The sequence below is a fragment of the Cryptomeria japonica genome, chromosome 7, assembly GCF_030272615.1.
Source record: "Cryptomeria japonica chromosome 7, Sugi_1.0, whole genome shotgun sequence".
Classification (NCBI taxonomy): domain Eukaryota; kingdom Viridiplantae; phylum Streptophyta; class Pinopsida; order Cupressales; family Cupressaceae; genus Cryptomeria; species Cryptomeria japonica.
In genome coordinates, this window is record NC_081411.1 from 413,008,562 (window position 1) to 413,028,786 (window position 20,225).

The following is a 20,225-nucleotide window of genomic DNA, read 5'->3' on the forward strand; positions in this document are numbered from 1 at the left end:
TACATCAAGGGGAAATAAAATGTAGTTGCAGATGCCTTGAGTAGGATACGTCATGAGATATACTCCACGTCTATAGACACAGATTTGAGAGATCGTATATTGCAGCAATTGCCACAGGATGAGTGGTATTTAGAGGTATGTCAGGTAGTGCAATCTCAGGAGACCCTGGAAGGGAAGTATGCAGATTATTCATTAGAGTTTGATGGACTACTATGCCATAGAGGGTGCATCTATGTACCTTCTTCCAGAAAGTTACATGATTTCATTATGTTGGAGGTTCAGAGAGATCCTTATGCAGCACATCCTGGAGTTAAGAAGATGCACGTAGATTTGAGGAAATTATATCATTGGTTAGATATGCAGCAACTTATTGCTGAGTTAATAGCCTAATGCCTTGAGTGCTAGAGAGTCAAGGTGAAGCACCAACATCCAGGTGGATTGCTCCAGTCTCATGCGATACCAAAGTGGAAGTGAGATACTATATCGATGGATTTTGTCATTGTTCTTCCTATGTCATCACGTCGTCATGATGCCATCTTGGTGATAGTTGACAAGTTGACCAAAGTGGCCCACTTCTCACTAGTTCAGACTAGCTTCACAGTACCAGTAGTAGCACGAGTATTCTTGTGGGATATTGTCAGACTTCATGGTGATCCATGCAAGATTATTTCGGATAGAGATTCCCTCTTCACTTCTTCCTTTTGGAAGGTATTGTAGGTAGCAATGGGTACCAAACTCAACTTTAGCACAGCCTATCATCCAGAAATAGATGGATAGACAAAGAGGGTAAACCAGGTATTAGAAGATATGCTTTGTATGTACGTCATGGATCATCAGACCAGATGGGAAGAGTACCTTCCTTTGGTAGATTTTTCCTATAACAATGGGCATCACACTTCCTTAGGGATGCCACCTTTTTAGGCTTTATATGACAGACCTTGTAGGACAACTTTGAGTTGGAACCGCATTGAGGATAGAGTAGCTATTGGTCTTGAGATAGTTTGAGATATGGAGTAGCAAGTGGATTTTATTAGACGGCATCTTAAAGAGGCACGTGATAGATAGAAGAAGTATGCAGATGCAAAGAGGATAGATCGTAGCTTCATGATTGGGGACAGAGCCTTCTTGAGAGTGTGATCGCATAAGAGTCCAATCCATTATGGAAAGGGTTCTAAGCTCTCACCTCGCTTTGTTGGACCATTTGAGATCCTTGAGAGGATAGGACCAGTTGCATATCATCTAGATTTTCCACCTAGCTTGTCACGCATCCATGATGTATTTCATGTATATGTTCTGAGGAAATATATTTATGATGAGTCTCATATACTAGATTGGGATGCCTTGCAGGTGGATTCGGACGAGCAATTGGCTTTGGAGCCCATTCGCATTTTAGCTCACTGGACGCTAGCTCTTCAAGGCTGAGAGCTGGACCAGGTAGGGTCCAGTGGGATTGTTATGACGAGGTTATGACATCATGGGAGGATGTAGCACAGATGAGATCTCAGTACCCCCATGTTTTTTATGAACTCCAGGAGAAATTTCATGCCTAGAGGGGGAGGGTGTGAGGCCCTACCTCGAGCTGTCATAGAATTTTAGTTATTTTCGTGTTGGACCTATTATTGATACTTTATTTTAATGCATTATGGATATAGATTCTATTTGATCTAGTAATTGGATAAAATTGATATGGTGTATGTCATTTATTTTGATTTGTAGTACTTTATTATGATGTTTGAAAATATGGATGCATGTCTTACGAATGATTGAATTTCACAATGATTTTGATAATGCCATTTAGTGAATTTCTTTATGTGGATTTTATTGGATAAATGGTAATTTGATTGTTATGATTGAAATTGTATGCAAAGTGTCTGAATTGTATTCTTTTTAGAGGTTAATATTATATGTGATAATTTGGGGTTACTAATGTGCAAAGTGAGATGTGCAAGAAAACTAATCCATGCAACCATGGAAACTATTCGGAGAATCAAGCCTAAACCTATGTGCGTTTGTGAAACCAAGGGTTGTCTATTTGGAGAGACAACACCTCATGTGAAATGTGTTTTATTCATAAATGTGAATTCTTGAATGTGTGTTAAATTGTATTTATTATAATTGTTAATTCCAAAAAGGGACATTGCCATGTGTATTTAAGTATTGTATTTTTATTTGTGTCACTTGATACATGTGTTGTAAAGTGGGTTGGAAGTGACATGTCTCTTGGAGGTAATTGGTTTTACCAATGCATTTTTCAAATATTTTAGTGTGGTCCCAAATAAGTCTTGGATAGAGAGCCTTTGGAGTGGTCAACTCAAGTTTGACCCATAGGTAAACTTCAGGTGAGTTTCTAGAGGGTTGCTTGATAGTCTAAGAGTGTAGAGACTCTCTTCTTGGAAGAGAGTGATACACAAGGGTTATGGGACCCTTGTTGCATTGTTCTTTTTATGTATATGCAATGGGGGTCATAAGGGGAGATTTGGGCTTGTATGCTATGGGGGACATAAGGATATTTTTTGGGGACAAGTTTATAACTTGTGGTGATACTACTATGGTAGCCTTGCAAAGGCATTGTGTTCTCCTATTTGTAGATTCTCCTCTAGGTACTTGGTCCACCTTCACCCCACAAAGAATAGTCACTTGATGGTTGTGTTTATCCTTGGGATGGGAGTTCTATGGTTGTGAGTCTTCTTGTGTTGTGGTTGCAATGGTTGTATCCCATTTAGCCTTGGTTCTCCTAGCTTGGGGGTGGCTTCATGTAAGCCTAGGTTGGGAGGTGAGCCTCCACGGTCACAACCTACAAATGTTATTGCAGGTTTGCTTGGGAATAAAGAATGGAGTGGAGTCTACTTGCAAGTTCCTATTTTATTATAATGAGTTTCAAGAAAAGAAATGTATTTTGTCAAGCCCTCATTTGGTAGAAATGAAAAGGCTTGAGTTGTAACCTCTCTATTTTGTGTAAAGGAAATAATGAAGAAACAAATGTATCTGTATTAGTTCTTTCTAAAAAATAAAGAGAAAAGAAAGGCATTTCAATTACTTTTATGTATTTGTTTATTGCTTGAAAAAGATGGAAAGAAATTTGTTTCTGTTTTATTAGATAATAAAAGATAAGAATGTTGGAAATGGAAAAAAAAATAGATAGATATTTAAGTTGTTTCATTCTGTTATTTTTATCATTCTACAAAAATAAGTGTTAGAAATGCAGTTATAAATAAATGGGAAAAGTTATTTCTGTCTATAGTTTAAAAAAAAGAAATGTAGGAAAAATACTTCTTTTTTTTTATTGGTAATTTTGTAGTATATTGATTTAGAAAAAGGTATACAATCATCCTAGGCCACGCTAAGATATAAACATCGGCCCAAAATTTCACAGTTCTGCCCTACTATGGAGAATATTCGAAGCTAAAAACAAGGAAATAAAACCAGTTCTGTGCATCTCTGCACTAAAATATTACAGTCATCCTTAAAAAGTATTTTCAAAAATAGCAGTGAGAATAAAAACAAAACAAACACCATGGCCCCATGGCCGCTCAGTCGTTGTCGCTCTAGTTCACCTTCTCCTCATCCGCGATATCTGCCAGTGTTTTTCCCTTTGCTACTTCGCTCTTCATTTTCAAGATGCATTCCAAACTTCCAAAAGTGGGGTCACCTTCTAGACTTGCTAGCAGTTGGACTGCCCGCCCTTCCTCAAATCGGTCTCGCAGATCTCTCCCAACCTCCATATGCGCTACCACCTTGAGAGCCTTCAATACTTCATCTGTTCTGATTAGCTTAACACGGAGCTTCATGGCTTCCCAACCAATGTGAGCTCTCTCACGGCATTGCTCCTTAATGTGGTTTTCCGACCCTCGAACAAACAACAATATCTCCTCCTCAACGTCTCCCTCCCTAATGCGGATGCTTTTTTGAGGGACAACCCACTCCAAGATGGAGTCGAGGTTGATTAAGTATTCCTTGTCTATCAATTTTGTTAGAGTAAGCTTTATTTTTTCTACCTCTGGCTCAAACTCGCATGCCCATGCCATTATTAGAGAATACACCTCCATATTGGTCCGATAGAAAAAATGGATTGCGACACCTCCTAAAACTACTTTTAAGTGTTAGTTTAAATCTTCTTTTAAATTTTCATCTTGTTGCTTTATTGATCAAAAGAAATATGAAAGAATATAGTTGCAGCTATTAAATAGATTATTTTTGTTAAACTCTATATTCTAATAATGCATAGTTTAGAGGCATATTTTACTCTATGCATTCTTATTTAAGTAGAAAAATAACAATAATAAAAGGAAGATATTTTGTTTATTTGTCATACATGTTCTAAGTTAGTGGAAAAGAAAATAATAGTGCAGATTTAAGTATATATATATATATACATGTATGTTTTATATTCTAAATACCTATTATTTTTGCATCATCTAATCCATTGTTATAAAAAATTTAAAAAAATAGATATGTTGCTCAATCTAAGTCAAAAAAAAGGGGGACTTCATATATATTCAAATTGGAATTTACATACATTTAATAGTTTGATTAAAAAGATCAGATTATTTAAATCTGAATAAATATATTTGTACATGAATATATATATATATAAACATATATATATACACATATATATACACATATATAATATATATATACACATATATATACACATATATAATATATATATAATATATATTATAATGTTGATTAAAAAATATAATTAAAAAAAAAAATAACCTTTCTATGAAACCCTGGCCACCACCATGGATAACCACAGTAGAGGCTCGGTCGCCACCACTGAAGGTATCCACAGTGGGCGGCATCATGTTCGCCACTGTAAGTATCCATAGTGGGCGGCATCGCGCCCGCCACTGTGGATAACCATAGCAAACGACACCGCAACCGCCACAGTGGTGCCCATGTGTCAATGTGCGGCCACCCCCTGCCCCCCCTCTCTACAATCCCTCGGCAGTTAACCTTCGCTGCCCATCCTCTACCATGGCATGACCTCCTCTGCCACCATGCTCACCTGCAAACAAACACAAAAAAAAAATGTTAAGGATTGCTCCATAAAACCCTAACCCAATTTCAGGTTAGGGCAAAATGGAAAGAAGAAAAGTAAAAGAAGAGGGAGTTAATATATTTTAAAGTAAAACCCTAGTTAGGGTTCGAATAAGAGATAAAAATAAAAGAAGTAAAATAATAAAGGAGAGGGAAAATGTTTCTTTAAAATTTGAAATGGGAATACCCATTTAAATTAAGTTATTATTTAGTTTAGTTGACTATTTAGGAATTTTAGTTGGGGTTGTGGATAATTATTTATTTAGCAATATCATACTCATGTTGGGTAAAATTTATTAAAGATGTTTTCTAATGGAAATTTTTAAATAGAATAATGATTATTTGAATATTAAGGAGGTAGTTTAATGTCAAATATTAAATATTTAATATTTAATGTTTGGGAAATTTATTTCAACATTAAAATGAGGTTATTGACTAGATTATTTTTATATTTGATTTAGTTAATTTTAATAGATGGATTTAAACACATTATTACTATTGCTCAATTAATTATTTTAAATTCAATAAAATATGTGTTAACATTATTTTAATTAGTCTAAGAGCAATTAAATATTATTTGAGATAATTAATATCTCTTGATTAATAATTAGAAAATTAATTGGGGTAAATTAATAAATAAAGTTGTGACGACCCTTTTGGGGTAGAATTAGTCTAGTTTAAATTGTAAACGTTATAATTGTGGAGTTAATTAAATTAACTTTAGGAACCCATTCTTTTAACGCTTGAGATAATCCTTAGCTTAGACAAACTTATTTATCTCATCTTTATCGTAGAGCATTTAGTATTTTTATGTTGTTTTAAATAAAAAATTTGTTGTATTTTTGCCCAAAAGTTTGGGCATGACAAATATCTCGCCCCTTTGACATCAATGCCAGAAATCTGACAAAATTATCAAACCAAGGACATAAACCACTGAACCACAAAGCTGATCACTCCCCTTGAGTAGTAGCATCCCACACCAGTGTCAGAATGAATAGTATCTATAATAATGCATGTCGGACTGATGTCAAATTGCATCAATCAAGTCTTTACCGGATGGGCAGAAACTCCCAATCTATCTCTCGGGTACTTGGGCAAAGGTTTAGTGAAAATATCTACAATCCGCTCTTTAGTGTTTACATAAACCAGTCTAACTTCATTTGCTTCCAACTTCTCCTTCAAAAATTTATACTTGATAGATATGTTCTTTGTCTTAGAATAGAATACTGGATTCTTTGATATATCAGCAGCAGCAGATTTATCACAATGAATAAGTATCAGTGCATCTCGATCCACTTTTATATCCTTCAACATTTGTTTCATCCATAAAACTTGTGTACAGTTAGTAGCAACAAAAACATACTCATCTTCAGAAATAGATAAAGAAGTACGTGAAAGCTTTAGTAGTAGATAAAGAAGTGCATGACTGCTTCTTGTTGATTCATGAAACCAACTTCTTTCCAAGAAAGAAAGCTCCACCAGAAGTACTTTTTCGGTCATCAACATCTCCAGCCCAATCAACATTTGTATATGCACATAAAGTAAATTTACCATCCTTAGGGTACCACAAGACATATTTTGATGTACCTTGCAAGTATCAAAAAATCTTTTTTACCGCAGCCGCATGATTTTGTCTAGGATCACTCTGAAATCTTGAAACAATACAAACAGCATTCATAATGTCAAGCCTAGTCTGATTCAAATAAAGCAGACCTCCAATCATATATTTGTATCTTGTAGGATATACAAGTGAAAAACATCTTTTCTTGTCAATTTCTCAGTTGTAACCATAGGAGTATGTTACCCCCATATTTTTGCTCATGCCTAAAGTCTCATAATTAGCTAAAATCAGTTATTGTTAATGTTTTAATGCTGAAGTTTTTATGGCCAAACTCCATGTCGGCTAAGAGATTTTAATTGTTTTATTTTTGGCTTACCCATATACCCAAACAATTAAATCTCAAGTCTTATGTCTCCTATGCAAAAATGATTTTTGGGTTATGCTCTACTAGGCCCATTTATTCTACAGTTAAAATTTCATAAAAATGGAGCTCTCAGTAAAAAGTTATGCAAGTTTTTCTATGGAAGCCCAAAAGAACAACTGTCATTGAACTTGAACCTTGAACCTTTTCAAAGTTTAAAGTTCGGGTTCAAGTTCAAAGTTCGAATTTAACTAGAGCAGGCTTTGTAATTTTTGTTCATTGAACTTGAACTATTGAACCTTTTTGGTTCAATCCCAAAGGTTCAAGCGCGCAGGTTCAAAAAGTTAAAAGTTCAAATTTTGGGCTTTGTAATTTGTGGTCATTGAACTTGAACAATTGAACCTCACAGGTTCAAGGTTCAAGGTTCGAAGTTCGCAGGTTTAGAATGTGGATTTTTTCTAAGATAAAAAAATTAGTCTCGATGCAGGGGGCATAACTTTTAATTGCACCGTTGGATCGGGCTGAAATTTTGACAAGGTTTAGAAAAGCTAGATTTCTAAATCTTCACCAAAGAGATTGAACAAATAATATTTGGTTCAAAATTTATTAATCTCTGAGTACGGGCCTATTAAAAATTCTGAGATAAAAGATTTGAAGCAGAAAAAAAAAGATGAAAGATAAAAGAAAAGATTAATTAATAATCTTTTCAAGAATCAGTTATTGATAACTGAAATTCTCAGTTATATATATGTAATGAAAGAAAGGAGTAGGGGTTCTTCTTTTATTTTCTTTCTCTTTCTGTTGTAAAAAGGGAAGAGGCAGCATTATTTTCTGGACTGCACAGTTTTGTTTTTTAGAAGTGTTGAGTCTGTGAGCTCACATTTTTTTGGCATTGATAGAATAAAGAAGATTTTATTGATCTGTGGATTTGTCAATATTTTCTTTTGATTACAATGAGCTTTGTCTCTCTCGTAATTTCCTTTCATTGATTTTTCTATTACATCAAACTGTGTATATGCATTTGATTCTGAAACTTTGATTTAAGAAATAATTTGTATTTCGAAAGAAATCTGCTGTTAACTCTTTGTCTGGGTATTCTGATCCCCCTTGTCCTTTGAGGCATGAGAGAGAATCGATCAGAGTCCAGAGCATTTTTACTTATTGGAAAGGGTATTTTCCTGGGTGTGGATAATTAAACTGTGTTTTAATTTTCTTCATTCACTTCATTATAAATCTGCTATTCGCATTTGTTTCATGGCTATGAGTAGATGTTAGTTGCCCTTATTGCTTTCTAGTTAAAAGAATATTCAGAAAATATACATTTTCATCCAACGAAGGGATTTGTACCTTCATATCAAAATTCAGAGAGCACTTGCACTCACCATTGGAAGTGACTCAACTATTGGTTCTAGTTTTTGTCTTTCAATTTGGGCATTCGGGAGTCATTGTTGAAAGGTATTTAAGAAAGACAAATTTGTTTACCAACAGTGTACTTACTGGTTTAGAATATCCCTTACCAAATTTCTTCAATAATTCCTTACATATTTAGTTTGACAGATGAAAATACCTTTTTCATTCTGGGTAATCTGCAAACCTAAGAAAAATTTCATCTCACCAATCATAGACATCTCAAATTCTTTCACCATATTCTTAGAAAATTCTATGCATAACTTATCTTCACCTCCAAAAATAATGTCATCAACAAATACTTCAATAATTAGTATATCATCATCAGTGATCTTATAATATAAATTACTGCCAGCACTGCCCTTAGTAAAACCAAGCTTCAAAAGATATTTATCCAATCTAGTATACCAAGCTCTAGGTGCTTGTTTCAATCCATATAAAGCTTTCCTTAACCTGCAAACCATATCTGTGTCATCTGATAGTGAAAAACCATCACGTTGCTCAATATAAACTTCCTCATCAAGATCTCCATTTAAAAATGCACATTTAACATCCATCTGATAAACCTTGTAGTTTTTATAAGCAGCATAGGCAAGAAATAATCTTACAGCTTCAATCCTAGCTATAGGTGCAAAGGTCTCTCCATAATCAATTCATTCCTTCTGACAATATCTGTTACAAACCAATCTATCCTTATGCCTTATAATTTGACCATCCTCATTCAATTTATTTCTAAAAACCCATTTAGTTCCAATAACATTTTTATTTTTAGGTCGGGGAACCAAGGTCCATGTGTTATTTTTCTCAATCTGATCTAATTCTTCTTTCATAGCTTTCAACCAATATTCATCTTTACATGCCTGAATTACTGACATCGGTTCAACTTGTGAAATTAAACATACCTCATTAGTTGTCAGTCTTCATTTTGTCATCACTCCATTTCTCTTATCCCCAATGATATAATCTTCTAAATGATTTAATCTCACATACCTAGGAATCCTCTGACTTTCGGTTTCTCTTCCTTGTTCTTCAGTTAGTAGAGTTCTCTGATACTGTCGGAGTAACTAGTTCAACTCTCTCTTCTAGTAAAGGTGATACGAGTTCAGATATAATCATTTCCATTGTCAATTCCTTCTCATAAACTCTTATTTGACTTTTGTTTAGCTCATCTACTTTGACATTAGCACTCTCCACAATTCTCTACAATCTCTTGTTATAACATCTATATGCTTTGCTTCTATTAGAATAACCAAGAAATATACCTTCATCACATCTAGGATCAAATTTCCCAATGATAACATCTCTCTTGATATAGCATTTACTACCAAAAAATCTGAAATACTTAACTGTAGATGTATTGCCAAACCATAATTCATAAGGTGTCTTACTGGTTTCTCCTCTGATATGTACTCTGTTGAATGTATAAACCGTTGTACTCACTGCTTCTCTCTAGTAGATATGAGGTAGACTAGCTTCCATCATCATTGTTTTAGCAGCATCCAAGATATTTCTATTCCTTCTTTCCACAAATCCATTCTGCTGAGGTGTCCGGGGAGCAGAAAAATGTCTTCTTATACCATGCGTGTCACAAAAGTTATTAAACTCACCGGATCTGAATTCTCCACCATGATTTGATCTCAAACATTTAATCTTCAATCTTGTCTCAATTTCCACTTTAGCCTTAAAGATTTTAAACTTTTCAAATGCTTCATATTTTTCTTTAAGAAAAGTAACCCACATCATTCTAGAATAATCATCAATGATTAGCATGAAATATCTATCACCTTGAAAACTTTTAACTCTAGTAGGGCCAAACAAATTAGTATGAGTAAGATCAAGAACATCATCTAATTTATCTTGTATCCTCCTAAAAGAGGTTCTGACTTGTTTTTCCATTTGACATTCTTTACATACAAGATTATAGGGCTTCATAATCTTAGGTATATCCCTAACTTCCTTCGTTGAACTGATCTTTACAATGCATTCAAAATTCACATGACACAGCCTTTTATGCCATATCCAACTCTCATCAATTTGTGTAATCAAACATTTCTTCTCACCAGAGTTCAAATGAAATATATTAACCTTTTTTGTGTACTGGTTGCAATCTCCAAGCCAGATCTGTTAATGATTTTGCATTTTCCATCCTTGGACTATAATTGAAATCCCTTATCTACCAATTTCCCTACACTTAAATATTATGCCTCAAACCTTCAACATAATAAATATTGTCAGTATTGTTCTTACCATCCAATGATATAGTTCATTTTCCTTTGATCATTCATGATTTGTCATCTCCAAATCTAACTACAACACCATCAAATTCTTGCAAAGACAGAAAATTCCCTTTATCTCCAATCATATGATGTGAACAATCATTGTCAATTATCCATTCATCTTTGTCTTCGATTTTATCAGCAAGTGCCTTCTCTTCCATTGTCGGATCATCTTCCTTGATAGCTAGGAACACCCATTCCTTCCCATTGTCGGATCCACTATCAGAGTCTTATGTCGGTTCATCATCAGAATCAGTAATGCCTTCCTCATCCACTACGGAGCATGATTTGTCTCTATTTTTCTTGAACTTATACTTGTTTTGATATCTTGGGTTATGCTTAAATGATCTTCTAACTCTTTCTTCAAAATCTTGAATTTCTTTCAGGATATCTAGATGCAAAATGACCAATCTTATTACATGTAAGACATTTAAAAAGTGTTTTTCCTTCATACTTACTTCCTACCGGTCCTTTAGGTACTCTTCTAGAAAATAGTGCTTCAAGTTGCTCAAACTCGTCATCTTCTCTCTTCATATCTTCTAATTCCTTTGCATACAAATCTTTCCAGTCTTGCTTACCGGTTACAGATGTAAATGCATGAAAAGCAGGTTCACTCTTCACAGCTCCAGAAGATCCAAATTCTTCAAGTTCAAAAGAAGATATTTTCCTAACCAAAGTATCTTTGTTGACAGATGTATTATCTAATGTTCTCAACTCATTAATAGCAGTAGCCTTCATTTTGTAAGCCGATGGTAGGGCTCTTGGGACTTTAGAAACAATTTCATCTTCACTCAAAGTTCCACCACAACATTGAATTATCATAACAATCTCATTTACCCTTTCCATGTATGCATTAATCCTTTCGTCTTCTTCCATATTCATGTTTTCATATCTCACCCGATAACCATCAAGTTTAGCAATATTCAATGTAGGGTCACCTTCATTAAGAGTCTCCAACTTATCCCATATATCCTTTCCAAATGATTTTTCGGTTAATCCCATTATTTGTTGATCAGAAAGTGCATACAAGAGGGCTTATCTTGCTCTACAATCATTCTCAAGATCCGTGTCCAGGTTTGTCAGAGGAGGATTGCCAGATCTTAGATTATAGGGTGTGACACCATTCTGTGTGATCTCCCAAATCTCCTTGACAAGACATCTAAGATGAATCTCCATCTGAATCTTCCATACTATGTAATTTGTTCCAACAAGCCTCAGAATATCCCTTTAAAAGATAGCTCCAGAAGAATTGGATGAACTTGAACTGTTAGTCGTCATAGGATCTTCCTCAAGTGGTTAATCTTTCTGCTAAAAGGACCAAGGCTCTGATACCAATTGTTAGATAGTTCAAATAACTAGAAGACAACTAAGAGGGGGGTGAATCAGTTGCCATAGATTACCAGAAGCCAAAACATCAATACCGGAATAGAAGATAAACCAATTAAGTATAAACAATAATTACAGAATAAATACCATTAACATGACACCAAGATTTGTACATGGAAAACCTATTAAAGGGAAAAACCATAGTGGAAAGCCTACCCACAATCAGATAATACTTCTACAATAAGTATGTGAATTACAATTGAGGGGCCTGCACTTGTAGCAGGAAGACCAACAGCCTAGAGCACACTACTCATCACAAAAGGAGTCTCACTGACTACATAGAAATCTAGACTACAATCCAGAGAAGTGTTGAACTGCAAAAGATAGCATCTCCTATGCCTGAGTACAATTTTGTTCAAGCTCAATACCAGAGGAATAAATCCTCTTACATAAACCCAATTTGATCTCTAATGATTGACCAACTCATCTGCCTAAATGATATTACATTATTCACACATTGCATTCCATGACCATGACCTCTAACAATAACATGATGATCTACAATGAGATCTTACATCTATATATATAAACCCTCAACCATAAACAATTAGGTTGGCCACCAGATAATAAATCAATTACATAATTACAAACCATGTCGTCCTAAGGCCAAACAAATAATATCAACACATAAGATACCATGGAAATACATCAATAGGTCATATCGACAAGTTATATTAATGTCGGTCCATAACCTAGATCAACCGGGACCCAGTATAGGTCCACACACTATAAAAATGATCTTCATCTGTTGCCTCGAACATGATCAGCAACAGCATCCTGAAACTCCACCAGAAGCTACACGAACATCACTTGTGCAATTCATCAAATATATCCACCAAAATCTCTATCGGTGAAACCCTCGTCGGAACCAGAAACCAAGCTTCTAAGCAAACAGGATAGCATCTGATCACCAGATCAAAACCAATTGTCCAAATATGAGAATGAGTATCATGAACAAGCCAATTCCATCATCAAACTATACCAGAGCCTACCGGATCATGTCAGATCCAAGTTAACCAAAAACCACTCAGCCTACCAAGACCAGAAGGGTGTCGGTAAAGCATCCAAACAGCTAGTGTTAGCATCAATGATAAAACATCAATGCAACACATAATCAACTCCACCAAATGGCCAACATAAACATAATAACACAAAGATTTATATGTGGAAAACCTCAAAGAGAAAAAAAACCATGATGGGATTGGTGACCCACAATATCTATCCACTGGCCAAATGAATAAATATTCTAATAGGGGCATGCACATGCGGAAGCCCAACAACCTAGAGCGCACTGCTCATCATAGAAGGAGTCTCACTAACTACAAACACCAAATATGGAGTTACAAACAAAATTCTGAACAATGAGAATGCATCTGCTATGCTAGATGAGTTCTGATAAAAGCACAGTCTATACCAGTTTTTAATTTGTCCTCCCTTACCGGTATCTTACTTTGCTTCCCAAACCTCTAAACCAATATCCAAGACTGACTACAGAATATTACATTCACATACTATCGATCAAGATCACTCACATAATCTTACACACCTATATCACCTTATGTATGTAAAATAACCTAACCAGACTGACTTAAATACCTTTGCTAATTATAAACACAAATGCCTTGGGTCGGCTTACAATTATATTACAATTTATTTACATGTTGGCCTAGACAAAAATAAATACAATAAACTTTATGACCGATGCCGCTGAACATTGTCCTATAGACTTGTCGGATCAATCTCCTATGTCGGCCTTATATACTAGTTCCTAGTTTGTCGGTTGTCGATTCCCTTGTATGTCAAATGACTTGAATGTTGGTGAACACTAGTAAAGTGTCCAACCCAAAATGGTGTGTGTTTCCATCAATGACAATACTACTAAACTAGATGAGTGTCAATTGCCAACAATCTCCCCCTTTGGCATTGATGGAAACACTCATGTGAAAAATGGATAGTTGAAATGCTATTCTGGGTCCTCCAAAAATTGATGACCAAAATCGACCTTGCTACCCCTGAGCTATACATTATTTCTTATGTCCCTTTACATTTTTCACATCGACCTCTCCCCCTTTGACATCAATGACAAAGAAGGGGTAAATAAAGAATGAAAAAATGAGAGAAAAAATATGATTACCAGATTTGTATATGTTTAAAAATGTATGGATAAGCACCCTTCAATAATGTCAAGTAAGTGTCCCAGCCAGATTTAAAGGTACCCAAAATTGATACAATCCCATTCAATAAATAAGCATGAATTTCCAACTCAGCTAGGTCTACAAGTGTGGGCTTTCCCATTTGTTCTATACACTCCCTCTTATGAAGAAACCAAGTACTTAACTAGGGACTAACCAATCCTCTCAATTATCTAGCTCGATGAATGATTATGTCCTTATATTTCTCCAGGGCTGAAATCTCATATTCAAGAAGCAAAATTTGACCATCAATGGAGCTGGTCAATGACTCAATACCATCAAAACTGATTAGGATCTGTTCAATTTTCTCCTTATCCTCTTTTATTTTATTATCAAGGTCAGTTGTTAAATATGATATCTTAGAGAAAGACTGGTATATATGACTACACAAAATGAGAGCCTCATCAATCCTTTTTAATTCTTCAGTCAAACTAGTCTTATCAGATGCAATCATATTATTACAAGTTACCAATCTAGTTGCATTGTACCTCTAGATCAACTATCAGTTTGATACCTGTTGAAGAGTTTCAAAGTCTTTGGAAATATGCTCTGTCAAACCTTTCAATTTACCAGATGGACTTCCAATCATATCTACCTTATACTCTGATGCAAGATGCTGCAAAACAGGGATTCTCAATGACCTGCTTGCCTTCAGTCCTTTCCTTCCTTAGCTTCTAAGCTCCAACATACATCAATTCAAAATTGCTCAGTTGTTCAATATTATTTTGTGCAAAATCAACTTAACTAGATGAGCCAAGTGCCAAAAATGAATGACTATCCAAAAAAATTCTAGAGGATTGAACCTTATGACTTGCACCAGTGGGTTCGCCAATTGGTGCAGTTCTGGTGTAGTTGCTTGCTCAACCTTAACCTCTTTGTATGTACATTTGGTGTCGAAGGTTCAATATCCTCAACCTATTTATTTTCTATAACCACATCAATAACCTCTATATTCAGAATATTTTGTTCTGATATATCCTTCTTATTTTGTATAGTTTCAATGGTATCTATAGGTTTCTCTACATTTTGTACAGGTGGTTGTACTAGAGGGATGTCCTCTATTATTTTTTTTCCCAAAACTGGTGGATCTATGCCTAGTATACCTTTCCCCTTATCATCTATTAGGATGTATGGAGTGTTAGACTTTGGAGGGACTTCCGGTAATGTAAAGAATCTAGGTTTATCTACAAATAATTTGACACATGCCTCGTGGGTATCCTTAACTATTTAATTTACTCTACCTACCATGAGACTCACATGTCGGTGTCTACTCTAGAAAATTGTTTTATTTTCAAACTCTAGACACTGTTGCATCTCATCATTTGTGATGGCTCCACAAAGAGTTAACAACTCCTCTATCTTTATATGTTTATCCTCTTCAACCGCAAATAACCTTCTAGCATCTATTTTATTGTATAAATCTCTCAGTATTTATCTTTCTATCTATATTAATGCTTTCTTATATATATCTAAGTATAACAAAATTTATTCCTCAATTTCCATTTGCTCCTTATCATCCATATGTACATAATAATGTTGTATATTACTCAAAATTCCATCTTTAGTTATTTGATCAATCAACTCAACAACTAAGAGAGCAGGAATGACTTCAATACTCTTAACGGATTCAAAAGATATATCTATATCTGATTTCTTCTTCTTGTCGTGAGTAGAAGTTGTTGGACACAATATGCCACTAAGAGGAGGGGGTAAATCAGTGGAATACAAACTTTTCCCTTTTCAATCCTATGTGTGTGTATCGATATTTTTCTTTCTATCTATATTAATGTTTTCTTATATATATCTAAGTATAACACAATGCCAACAATCTACCACTTTGGCATTGATGTCAACTCATGTAGTATCTGACATACTATAGAATCTTTCTCCCCCTTTGACAACAATGGCAAAGGGCACTGTCGGGATATCACTTCTCCTTTTTTCTACTGGATCCATATGTACATAATAATGTTGTATATTACTCAAAATTACATCTTTAGTTATTTGATCAATCAACTCAACAACTGAGAGAGGGGGAATGACTTCAATACTCTTACCGGATTCAAGAGCTATATCTATATATGATTTCTTCTTCTTGTTAGGAGTAGAAGTTGTTGGACACAATATGCCACTGAGAGGGGGGTGAATCAATGGTATACAAATTTTTACCTTTCAATCCTATGGGTGTTTACCAATTAGTAGATCTAACATAAAGAAAACATACCAGTTAGATAGGAGAATGACACAAATGCAACCACACATAAAAGGGACATCACATAACACTAGTATATACAAGGAAAACCCCAAGATGGGAAAAACCTTGGTGAGCAATGCTGCTAGATTCTACTACTCCAATCCAAGCTCACAATGAAACTGATTACAATGTTTAGGGCACCAACCCAAGGAGAACCAACCCCTGATTTTAGGGCACCAACCCAAGGAGCAACAACCCCTAATTTTAGGGCACCAACCCAAGGAGCAACAACCCCTAAGTCTAGGGCACCAACCCAAGGAGCTACAACCCCTACACCAAGCTACAACTCAGTAAATACAAAGCATAAACATTTACAAGTTAATAACCTTGTTACAAATGAATTTTGTAACTCTTCTTCAAATCACTCTATTGGATCTTCTTATCCATTTAACTGTCCGTTCTCTTCCTCACCCACATGCTACTGCAATCTTATCTTCTACTGCAACCTTATCAGTTCATCCTCTTCTCCTTCTCTACTGGTACTCTCTGTTGGTTGTCTCTTCTCTCATCAACTCTACTTCTCTCCACCGGTTCTATCTTTTTTTGGTTCCTTCTTGTCAACTCTATACTCTTCTATAATTCTTTTCAATTGGTTATGGTCACTGTCGGTATACTTCTCTCACAAACTCTCTTGCAGACTATAGGTTCCTCATGGTTGTCAGTTGGTCCTCTCAACCTTATTCTCACTCGCACACCCTTGGTCTCTTTTTAGATACTCATTGAGTACTTGATTGATTTTCTCTCACTTATAGAAGTAACACTCTCCTCTTTAGCAGTACTTAATAATATCTTTGATTTGCATATTTATAGCTTGGTATTCCCTCCAAGAGCCAATTCAAATTGCAGGCGGTTAGGTTTTCCTCATCAACCTTGAGGCAAACAAAATCCAATCTGATCTCTTAGATAGTTATATCCATGTTACTGACATTAACGTACCTTCCAAAACACGTTTGCTATATCTAGAAAACATGGACAGTCAGTTGTCGAGACACAAGATCAATCACCATTAATGGATCTGTAATTTCATCACCAACCTTATTCAGCACCTGGACACTCTACACAGATCAATGCATCTCATTGATTACTTCTACTCGACCTTCCTCGAGCCGCACACCTCTGCAACATGCTCCATGATTTACAAGGTTTACCATTAATATTGATCAACTCTGCAACAACCTTGTCAGTGTATACCCCATCTACCCCTACATGTGTGTCTACCACCTTCACTCCACATGGCATCCATGTCAACATCCACATCTTCTCGGACAACTGTGTCGGTATGGATTGGATCACCTACCAACTCCATTATCAGTTTCACCTACCCACTTACTAACCTTTCATGTTAAACCCTCAAACCGGTCTATCATCAACCTTGCACTCTGCTTCTCTTCTGATGAAACACTCAACCAGTCAGTACTCTTGCTAACCTACATTATGCACATCTTCATTAGATGGGGAGTCTTCTGCATCTACACCTTTTCCATATTACCGTTGGACTTACATACTAGTAAATACTCTTGATGACACCATGTCATCAACCTTCAATAGACTCCTTCTTCAATCCATCCATTTTCCTCTATCTACATCTACTCAGCTTTACCTTCTTCCTAGTTAGCTTGAACCATATCTCAATCGGTTTGTCAAAGTGACAAACTCATCACTCTTTATCTATACTGGCAGCTCAGCATGCCTTCTTTGTTAGTCCAGTGCATGTCCCTGATCTCATGCACTTGAGGCATTCCTTTGATTTACTGGTAGATCCAGTGTGGACCTTCAAACACCTACCTTTACCTTGTCTTCCTTAGCTCACAAAACTATGATTCACACTATGCATAATAAGAGATAAGCTCCACTTACTGGTGATCATGAATCCTTGTCATCTGCATCTTGCAATGCACTCATGTGGCTTCCCTATTTGTGCAACATATCTTCAAGCAGGCACATGCGATCTAGTGTGGGAACATTCATTGTCAATCATCTCTCCACATGGTGATTGCATCTCTATCTGGTGGGAGTCCTATTGTTTTGCGACCACATAGCATATCGGTAACCAGTACATCCTTCTCCTCCTGTGTTGATGTGATTTAGGTAACGTTATTCCTATTCATCACAAACAAGAGCTCAAGAACCTTGCTCATCCTACTTATACACTGGTCATAAGCTTGTTGGTTGACAACCACTCCGTTGATTTTTCTTCTCCATGTCAACACATCTATTAATAAATCACATGTAATGCCCCGCCAGGAACCCTAAAGGAAAACAACTAGGCAACTAAAGGGTGAAATAAATTTTTTTTTAAAGATTAAGTGCATTAATTATAACCATTGCATGTCTAATAACATAGTAGAAGAATAACACATGATTTCCTAAGGGTTACCAACGAAGATTAATCGTAGATTATATTAACACCATGGTTAATCCAATTGTCCATTTAAATTAGATAAAGTAAATGCTTAAGCTCAAAACTACACATACATCTAAATTCCATAATGAAAGAATCAAGTATACCAATACATTCTGATGTCATGGAAATGGGGACAAGGCAACAACAAAGTTCAATGTTAATAAGTTAGTTTCAACCATAAAAACAAAACAAAGAACTAAAAACCATTCCAAACATATCAAGAGAGATTTCAAAAAGCATGAAAGAAGTTTAACAAAATAAAAGAAAGGAGAAGAGCCTCCCTAAGATGCTTCCATGATGCCTTTTGATGCTTCTCCCTTGTTTCTCTCCTCTCCAAGTCCCAAATGAGTGTAGCTCTCAGCTTTTAGCACTAGCCATGGATGCCATATGGAGATTCAAGATGGTTGAATATGATAAGCAAATACTATGCAAGAGTAGATAGTGATGCTATGAAAAAGCTCTATGCTAATGCCAGTATAACAACAATACTCTAAAATGCTTCTCTCTTGCTTGAGGAGAAGGGTTCTATTTATAGAAGAAATGGGGAAATGAAGGGTTAAGATTGAGCAATCTTAACAAGGGTTAGGATTGAAAGTTGGGGATCCATGTGCACAATTGGCACCAATAAAATGGTGACAAGTTTCAACATAGGATTGGGTTGAGAGAAGAGGTTGGAGGCATTAAAGGCCTGAGAAGACCTCATGGTTATCTAGAAGGTAAGGGTCAAGTCTAAATTAAGATTACCCACTGGATTAAGAGTTAATCCAAGGATAAACCTTTGTGCAAATGTTTAAGAGATAATCATGGTCAAAGCATTAATGGCCTGATGAGACCTTTGGGTTGGGTAGAGGTTGAGTCAAAACAAATGTTTTAACCATGTGGGAGGGTTGAATTAACCATTAATGGTTATTGGAGACTTTGGGGATTAAGTGGTTGAAGGTTGAAAGCTTTCAAAGGTTATCCAAGACTTTGAGGGTTAATTTGTTGAACACACAAAGCATTAATTGCTTTTCAAAGACTTTGGAGTCTTTGAGAAGTGACTCCAATTTGCTTAGGAATGTGACAATATTTAGGGGATGGATTAGGCTAATTAGGAAGGGTTTAGAAGAATCTAGAAGGGGTTTAGGCATACAAGTGGATTTTGTAGGAAAATGCAAGTGGGAGAAATTTTGGTATTTTCAATTAAAATAAAATCATTTATTTCAATTAAATGGTGTAATTTGCATTTGGATAAATATTCAAATAAATATTAATTTATTTAAATGAGAAAAATGAAGATAAAGCATTTAAAATGCTTGAAGACTTTGAGGGAAACCATTAAAGGCTTGAAGACTTTAA